Source organism: Argiope bruennichi, chromosome 7, assembly GCF_947563725.1.
Source record: "Argiope bruennichi chromosome 7, qqArgBrue1.1, whole genome shotgun sequence".
Taxonomy (NCBI): Eukaryota; Metazoa; Arthropoda; class Arachnida; order Araneae; family Araneidae; genus Argiope; species Argiope bruennichi.
In genome coordinates, this window is record NC_079157.1 from 65,904,779 (window position 1) to 65,915,632 (window position 10,854).

The following is a 10,854-nucleotide window of genomic DNA, read 5'->3' on the forward strand; positions in this document are numbered from 1 at the left end:
ATCTGTCCAATGGAAGCTTTCGAAAGAAATCTGTGATTAGATTGAAAAGTGAACGGACCGGTTATTGGAATTAATCATATCGTATCATTGAATTGCATATCACTGAAATTTATCGGAGCGGTGATTTCACCGGAAAGTACGAGGCTTCACTGGAAAGTGCGAAGTCACCGCTCCACTTTACGGGAGTGACCGATATTCGTATTTGATGATGCACTATTCCATACAGATCATTTTTAATTGCTCGTGACATGATTGACTTTGATTACATGTACTCTGTTTACTGCTGGCGCCATCTATTGGTAGAATATAGGACTAAAGTAAACATTTTAAAGAAATGACATATATTTTTTAACTTATCTTTTCCAGAAAATGGTTCACTCTAATAAATAAATTAAATAAATAGTTTTGAGAAAAAAAATAAAATTTAAGAAGTAAGCTGAAACAGATAAATTAATTCAATCACACGTTACTTAAATTAGTAAATTAAGTATTAATTCAATTAATAAATTTTATATTTAATATTAAGTAATAATTTTTAATTAATAATATGATTGAAATAACAGATATTTGGAACGCATATTTAAAAATAACAATAGCAATATTATTTGTTATTCAAAAAATCGTGGATTATGCATCTCTACAGTTTTGTACACCACCATACACCAAGCCTCGAGATTTTTTGGTGCTATTTTAAATTCTATTTAATTTTGTCACTTCAATTAATTGTAAGGACTGCGCAATCGAACTTATTCCAATAAAAATGGAGCATTGTTTTAATAAATTCTTAAACGTTGTTTTTATAAAATTCTTAATTATTTATCAGTTTGAAGCTTTGTGCTATGTTATGCACGACCGAAGTTTAACCTTCTGCTTGGTGCAATTTTCAAAAATCGCCAACCACAGTCTTGCGCAGTGTAAAAACACTGCGCAAGCCCGGGGAGTTTTAAGAAGATAATTTTGTAAAAAAAAAAAAAAATGCTTGATTACACATTATTTTTAATACAGCTTTTAAGCATTTTTTTCTTTAAGGGGGGCTTCACCTCCCTGAACCTTATCGTTTATTTAAAATTTTTAATGCTTTTTTAAACACTGCAAAAATACTATTTCAATACAGAAAATTTTTCACTTACCCATTACGAGGCGCTTGATCTATCGTAGTCGGCATGATCCCTCACCCAAGGTGTATAAACTTTAATAACGTCATGCTTAAAAGCCTTAAAGGTGTCAGGATCCACCGAGTGATCGTGGTTTTTTCTCCACACATTTTCAAAAAGGTAGGAATCAAAATAATCGGCCTTATGAGGAGTATTCTTCAGGGCCCTTTTGATCGCCGACCACGTAGCTTCGATGGCATTTGTGTGGGCACCAGTTTTCGGATCTTTAAGATGGAGATTGTGTTGGACCTGAAGATGTTTGAAGCTCCAGTCCTTTAAACATCCATAGGCTTTCTAGCAATCGCATATGATTTCTGTTCCAGGAAACAACCATTCCTTTAGCACACTAACAAGTTCCTCAGATGTCCTGTTAGGAACAACTTTAAAAAAACATTTTTCCGATCCTCTTTCAAATTTACCAAACACTCATTCACCCTTCCTCTTCCATACTTTATTTTTCCAACTTCGTTCTCATCTATTTCAACAGTCGATACCACGCTTCCAATCATAGTACTCTCTTCAATCAATACAGTCTGACAAACCTCTCTACAAAAGCTATACCAATCAGTCACTGTTTAATTCACCACATTCTAATCAGCCATTTTATACTTTTGCATACACTGCCCTAACCATTTATTCGTCAATTTCAAAATATCACATATACTCAGATGACTTCCAGCAAACCAAGAAGCCATCAGGTGAATTGTAGTTTAACCCCCTTCTTTGCCAAGTTGGCGTTTTCTATAGTCTGGTAACCCTATTATCTTTCGCCTTTATTATGCGTTATGATTGGACACCTGTTCCCTCGTTTTTGAATTGTAAATTAATCTGTGATTGGATAGTTTCAAAGCTTCAAATCTTACCAAAATTTTATCTCTAATCTTAAAATCAAATCCAGCATTTCTTTCTTTTCTTTGCCTCTACTACGAACCTGAAACCATTAATCCAAAAATCATGTCTTCTATGGAATTTTTAGGTTACAAGAGGAATTTGGAAGAACATTTTATGAATGAAGTGAATTATTCTAGCGGATATTTTGCTTTGCTGCCTGAGTATAGTAAAAAAATTGTGTTAGATTGGTATGAATGAAGGTTTGATTGCTTCAAGTTATGAATGTCCTGAGTGTGGGAAGCAAATAAAATTGTTCAAGCAACCCAACCTGAATGATGGGTTAAAACATGGCGCAAGACCGTGGTTTTTGAGAAGACAATTTTGAAAAAGTAAACAAAAATGCTTAATAATGCATTTTTATTTTTTAATAGTTTTTTAAGAATTTTTTTCTTTTCTTTTGAAATTCTTATTTTATAATTGCAAAAAATGTGGGGGGGGGGATGTAATTTTGGACAAATGTCAATATTATTTTGACTGCGATAAGTTCGTCAACAAATCAACCAGCTTTTGCTCCGCAATGAACCGAACATTCCGTTTTCACTTGTGAATGAAGGCTATGCAGACTGTTCGGCTTGCAGATGTGTATGCTCTTTTACGGTTCTAGAGAGGAGTCATGCGCCAACTACCAACATCGCGAAAACTTTCAATAATCCAAAATGTGTAAACAAGCCCGGTTTAACGGCCATATGGGAGATGTGTAGTCAAATGCCATATGATATAAAAGAAAGGTTTATAATGAAATGCTGCATTTAATAGCTTGAAGAATTCCTACAAATTGTAAATTAGTGTATGGTAGTGATACTGTTTTGGAAATCGGATCAGTAGGCAATGATATTTGATTGGAAAAAGTTTCAGCATATTATCCTGAGTAATATTAATAAAAATATTCAAGTAAGTTTTTTGCTCACTGTTCTCTGTTTCTTTTCAATGCCATTTTTTTTTTCAAAATTTTGATAGTATATGTGCATGAACTGGTACTATTGACACTTAAATAAACTCTGGTTTTCATTTTCTTTGAGAGTAGATTTGCTGTAGTTTGAATAAATGTTATAAAATTTTAATTTTGTCTAAATCTCAGATCCGTTAATTTTTAAAATTTCGCGTATCCGTTCTAGTAGTAAAAATAATGATTTTGAAAAAACTTTAAATATGAAAATGTATCTTCTATTCATTTATTTCAGATACATTGTATGTATTAAAATGTAGTACCTATTTTCCATGGAAAAATATTAACTATCAATTTAAACACTGAAATCAAACTTGAACTTATTAGAAAATGAAACTGACATTGAATGTTATTTATTTTGTAAGGTTTAAACTAAGTTCTGTTACTGTCAAAATCACTTTTTATATTGTTAAAATTATTTATTTCTATTAAATAATATCAATAATAATAAATATCAGTTTTTTTATATTTTCATAATTATATTTGATATAATATAAAGTTAATAAATAATATAAAGTAATTATTTCTGCTAGAGCCAACTTTTGTGGTGTTAAAAAAATCACTGATAATTTAAATTCTTTTAACTTTTTGTCATTAAATACATTTGTTTATGAAGTATATTCTTATTATTGTTAATATTTTCACTATAACTGTTTTTTATTCAATATACATTGAGAAAATTTTGAATGTTTGAATATAATTTGGCATAGCTTAACTTAAAACTGTCTGAACTGTTCTTGACTTTATTAACCGTAACTATATTTGTAAATAACTAAACTTATTTCATTACAAATAATATATATAATATTATTAATTTTCTTTTTCATTAATATTTTTTTAATTTTCTAAAATTATTTTATTATTTCTTTCTCTTGAATATATCTTACTGTATATTATGAATTCAAGTAATTTAAGATTATGATTTAATTCAATCATTGTGTATTTGTAACAAACTCAATTATTCAAAATTCATCTAAAATTTTCAGATGAAATCATTTTCAATTGTTCTGCATCAGTTAAACATGTGAAATACTATCTTCAACAATAAATAAATTAAATTAAAAAAAATATTTAAAAAGTAAAAATTATGTAATGAAAACATTATTTTAGTATATACATCTATTATAATTTTTTTTGTGTAACTATCTAATTGTCTTCTTCATATTAAGCTATGATAATATAGAAGAAATATATAATTTATTGTTGTCTAAATTAAATAACTATACACCTATAACATTCGAAAGCATATCTATATAAATAACTGAAAATCACATCACAATAAGTTCTTATTCAGTAATTAGTATTATAAACCAGATTTTCTTTTTTTCTCTTTGTAATTTTGTAAAAATTGCTGTGGAGGAAATGTTAGTAAACACATACTTTATGGATGATTTAATTAATATTAAAATCTAATATTTTGCATACCTACTCTGCCAACTGATCTAAATTATTAATATTATAGGATTAATTTGGAATTCCTTTGCAAAATTATTATTTAAAGTTCTAGATTTTGATCTTATGAATTGAAAAGAGTCCTTATTCTATTCATCACATGGAGATGCACTTAATAAATAGATTGAAAAAGAAGTGTAAAAAGTGTCAAGTTGAATTTTAAATTTAACATTTTTTTTTTTCAAGATATCTTAAATATGTTTCTAGCTATTTTATAGATTTTTCTGCTATGCTGCTATAGTTTTCTTATGATGTATGTAATATTCTATTGTTAGATCTAGTTTTATTTTTTAGGATTTTCCCTTCATTTTGAAAGTTTTAGAGCTCTCATCTCTAAATTAAAAATTATTTTGCCAGTGATCAGTTTTGGTACAGATATATATGATTTGGGCTTATGGTTATTAGCAGCCTTATTTACATGGGCTTTAACTCAATTTGCATGAGGTCATATTTGGGAACTTGTGATTAGTTGTAATCAGACCAATGATTTTGCTCCTTGAGTGCTTTTATTTAGGTTGTGTACTATCATCGGTCTATTTGCTGCCTTTGATGTTCAAGTATTTGCTGACATTTCATGAGAAAGTTTGGATGTACCAGGTTCATAAATACAATTTCTAATCTTTGTATTCCAATAATAGGAAATATGATGCATTTATATCTAGATCTATTGCAACCCTTCCCATAGAAGCATGGCTATAAACTTTAGTTTCAATATTTTTATTTTTAACATTTCTTTTAACTGCATGATATAGGAAAGAATAGCATACAAAATATTATTTATAATATTGTTGGAGATGCAAGTGGGATTGTGTGCTTCTGATATGATAACAGAAACTGATTTATTGAAATTAATATTTCAGACAATATTACTGAATTTATCTGACTTTATGTACTTAATTGATTTTAAAATCTGATGTGAAAAAACTTTTTTTTAATTATATCTTTACCCACATTAATTTTCCATAGTGCACTGACAATAACGCTTACAGAAATTCTAGTAATTAATTGGTTTTTCTATACAAAATAATTTGAAAATTTTCATTATTAGATATGGGACATGCAATAAGGCAAGTAAATTTTCTTGTATTTCAATATTAAAATTCTTTTTTTAATAAGTTTGCTCTCACCCATTAAATTTCTAGATTTAAATCTACTAAGGTTTTAAATTTAGAACAAATCTGATTTTGCTTTACATGATTTTTTTAGTATCAAATTTATCTCTTTATGTTCTCATTTTATATAAAATGAATCTTTTATATAACATGTATTCTTTTTATAAAATTCCAATTTGTATTACAGTTTCATAATTTTTATTTTTGCTAGAAATTTTGTTATTTAATTCATTTATGCCTGATTTAATTTAGTGCATAACTTTCATTAAATTTTTATGAAGTTCTGTTAAAAATATTCAGATTAAGATGATAACTGTGAAATAAAATAATAAATTACAAAAAAATAATAAATAAATAATAAACCTATTGGAAAAATTAATGAAATGATACATGTAAACTTTTTTTTATTAATATATATTGAAAGATTAAGAAAGAAAAATACAGTTTACTTTTGATTTCCTTGCATTACTTTGAAAATAAAGCAAAATAATTAAATACTAACATTTTGACTCCAAATATAACTAATGGATATATGTGCCAATTGAAAGTTGTTTAATGCATGGATATATATTGATTTCTTAGACAATGCAGGAAAAACACAATGAAATATATTTCGTATTTCTAAAAAAATAAAATGTCTGTTCTATAAATAGGACACTAGATGTTAATAGGTAATTAGAAGTAAACTTATGTAGTTTATCCAAATAGTTTACTATAATGTGTATTTCCTGAAATAGAGTTAACTTTCTAATGAATATTAAGAAAGAGATTTTGATCATTGATTTATATTAAATAGATTTTTTTAAAAGTATTATTAATGTCGTTTTGTTTTATTTATTAGGTTAAATACAAGAAGAAAGCAGAAGTTTTTTTATCAACTATCCTAGAGTTTAATTCCATTTTGATGTTTGTGAGCATATGAATTTAGAAAGGTTTAATTTTGGGAAGGATAAAATAAAACTGACTGGTTTCGAGAAGGCAAGCGTGGATTACAGAGAATGAAGCTATGTTTTAAAGAAAATGGCTTTACATCATTCATACAAAGATAAGAATTTATGTAGCATTTGTGGCAAATCTTATAGCTCAAAAACTAATCTAAAAATACACTCATTTATTCATGCAAGTGAAAAACCTTATGCCTGTGAAACATGCAATAAAGCATTCACACAAAAGGATTCTTTAAAGATACATATACGCACTCATACAAAAGAAAAGCCTTTTGTATGTGAGGTGTGTGGAAAGGCATTTTCTAGAAAGGAAAGTTGGAGAAAACATTCCTTCATTCATTCAGATCTGAAGCCATATGTTTGCAAAGTTTGCCATAAAGCTTTTTCTCAAAATAGCAATCTAAAGACACATTTACGCACACATACAGATGAGAAACCATACACATGCGATATGTGTGGGAAAGCATTCAGAATAAAAATTACACTTCAAACACATTTACTGATTCATGCAAACATAAAACCTTATTCTTGTGAGATATGTTATGCAACATTCACACAAAATAACCAGTTGAAGACACATTTACGTACACATACCAATGAGAGACCTCATGTGTGCGAGATTTGTGGGAAAGGTTTTGCCCAGAGAAGTTCTCTGCAAAAACATTGTTGGTCACACACAAATGAGAAACCTTATAAATGTGATTTTTGTTCAAAAGCTTATTCATGGAAAGATAAATTCAAGCGACATCAATTGAAACATTTAAAAGAAGCTTCTTAAGCTACCATTATACCTTCATGTTGTAATTTTTTTTTCAGAATATGCATTTGTTTTAATGTTGTTGTATATGCAAATTTTTAAAAAAATGTTTCACTTATCTAGTTGGAAAAAATAATTTTGAATGAAATGTATATATGAAGCATTTAAAAGTAAGTTCATTGAAAGAAAAATTTATTCATTAATCTGTGTTCTACTTTGAATGATTATATCAAGTGTTCTATAATCAAACTTAATAGGCAACTTGAATCTTTATATTTAAAGATTCAAGTTGCTCATTAAATTTGATTTCAGAGAACTTGATATTCGACAATCAGCTGAATATGTAGATTTTATTGATCGTTCAATTCTGAAAGTTGTTACAAAAACCTTTGAAGATGTGCAAGATACTTTCTATTTGTGATAGATCTTCAATTCTTTAAAATTGAATTTGTTGTGTACAGAGTTTTATGGATATGCACCATGAAAAAATTCTTCCAGACAAGACATTACTTTGAAAATAAATTGAACTGTTATTTTTTATGACAATGTTGCCCTTTTTGCATATACCTTATGCAGGGAGAATATTATGTTGTGAACATGTTAATCTTTAGTTTTTTTCTAGTTATTTGTACACTTCCTTATATGTATAGGAGAGAATTAGAGTCAAATGATATGTTTTTGAATGTAAGGATTAATTGTTGCTCAAAACAGACTGTGTATCATAAATGTAATATTCAGTTTTTATTAAATTTAAAAGCAATATTTTTTCATTTGTTTGGTGTTTTTTTTGTGTAATTTTTATTGCAAAATTTTATGATTGTTGATGACTATACAGAATGATTGAATATTACCTGTATAATATAATGTATACAAAATATTCTGTGACATGTTAATTTTTTGTGTGTGTGTTTTCTGATGTACTATTTTTCACTTGAAATATAGTACATCATAGTACTTGATTTGATAAACACAAACAAAAAATACCACAATACGCAAACAAGCGACTCGTGATTATCAAGAATTTGCCTACATAATCAGAAATTCTCCATGAACATCCAATTCAAATTGTGTACGCATTAATTTTGAAATGGTTTGTTATCATTTATGGAAACATTTATTATATTTAATAAATATATTTTTTAAATCGAAATATTTTTTTGACCCATAAAACCTCTTCCGATAGAGGTTTTATGGGTCAAAAAGTCATAGATGCTGTTCATAAAAAAATTCAAGATTAAAAAGAGATTCAATGTAAAGTGGAATGCTATAGACTCCATCTGTGTGAAGTTAGTCGCAACGTTTAAAAATTTGGCAACTCTCGCTGTATAATAAAAATCTTGCTTATTTCGAAAAAATTTACAAATTACTACTTACTATATACATTATGTGCAATAGGTCTGTTATGTTAAATTTTAATATAATTATTTTTTTGTATTGATAAATAGTAGTGTGTTGAGTAAAGATTGAAAAATCTATGTATCCATATCTCTTTCTATATGCTACATATATATATGAATTTTTGCAAAAATTTTTATTTGATTGATGCTTTTCTGAAAGAAAATTCTAAATGCTGCTCAACATTTTTGGAAATGTAAAACTGTGTTATGCAGTTTTAAAATTCTTTGTTCCAAACATACATCATTCTTTGTTTTCATCTGTTGATTTTTTTTTAATTCCTAATATTTTATTCAAATAGTGCCAATAGACACGAAAAACATTTGCCTAATTATTATCTGCAGAGATGCATGAATTTAAATATTTTAATTTATTACTTTGATTTTAAGAAGAGCTATACATTATGTTGCCTTTTTCATTATTATGTAAAGCGGATTCAAATTTTTAAAAAGCTTCCATTCAGATTAGCAGTATACGAAAGCATTTAAATATTCATTTATAAAAAAAGAAACCTCACTAATGTGAAAAAGTAATTTCCATGAAGACTTGCTTAGAGTTGCTGTTAGCTATTCATTCATACAAAAAAATGAATAAAATAAAGTAATCAAAAATAAAAAAACATATTTAAAGCAGGCTAGATAGTATTTCTAAGAATATCATTACGTGGAAGTGCAATTTTATATAAATGGAAATATTGTTACAAATCTGTAATTTTGCTTCCCATTACGAATAGTGTCATCGTAAAAAGTACCGTCGTACGATCAGCCACGTGGGTGCTGATCGTGTGCCGTGTCAGTGACCTCAGAGCTTGACGACAAAATTGATAATGCTGGAAACTTCGAGAATTTTAACGATCCGGCCAACAGGAACTGAGATACGCCCAGAACCTTCTGGGCCCGCCTCTCGGGAGCTATAAAATGCCGGCAGTCTCAAGCTGTGTGGTGAATTCATGTCATTGATGTCAGATTCACGATACTACTCCAGCCATTTAAGGAGACGAACGCTCGGATGACTCTAGCAGCTGCAAGAGTAGTAGGAGTAAATATCCAGGTTCATTTACTCCTACCGAGTTTATGCGGGAGATTAACCAACACTGTACCAACCTACGTAGTACGTATAGAAATTTGAAAGATTCTAGAACAGCCTTACAGAAAGCAACAGTCGAGAAGAGTAAACTTCTTGCTAGCGCGGATATAGAGGATAAACAGAAATGGATAGATGAATTCAGTAGACGAATTCATATGTATGAAGAAAGATTAAAAAATGCAAAACCCTGCATCAGGAGAGATTGCTATCCCCATGAGGGGAACAAGAACCTATGCGCACTTATTAAAAATCACCAGACCAGAATTCAACGACTTAATTCCATTGCTCTAACCTTTATAGAGACCCTTAAACAGATGAAAGAAAACCACTTAGAACTTACAGCACAATACTTTGATGACAACGCTAAACTCCAAGAAATTCAAGCTGATATCAAAAATTTAAAAGAAGATCTAAACGAATTAGGCCCATGCCCTATCCCGAAATGTGACAAGCACACTCCAGATAGTGAAGAACTTAATTCATTAACTCTCTGCCCAGCAAAAAATTGCAATTCGCACACAAATACAGCCGAAAATACTCATATGGAAATAGAGCAACCTTTCCAGGTAGTGGAGAAGAGGCACGTGGCCAAAAGAAAAAAAAAATCAGCTGACAGTCAAGAAATAATTGTACACAACAAATTCCAAGTCCTAGAAAACACTGACAACCCACCCATAAGCCTGAAGATGGATGAAGATTATAACCTGACACTACAAGAGATTTGCCGCAAATATCCTGGCACCGAAAATCAATATGTAAATGGCTTCTTAAGAATCACCCCTATCAATGAAGAGGAAAGACAGGGAATCATCGAAATATTACAGAGTAAGAAGAAAGAATTCGTCCTTTCCGAAAACCCCTCCGAGAGACGCATAAAAGTTGTCATCAAAGGCCTCCCCGGAAATCAAGATAAGGATGAGATAAAGAAAGAATTAGAAGAGCGGAACTTTGATATCGCCAGAGTAGCACAATTAAGGAACTATAGAAATAAGACCTCCATCCAATCTACCTAGTAGACGTCAATAAAACCGGAAACTTCAAAAACATATATAATATCAGATCCCTCTTCTAGATCAAAGTAAAGGTAGAGACGTACAGAAAACCTGAAAAGGCC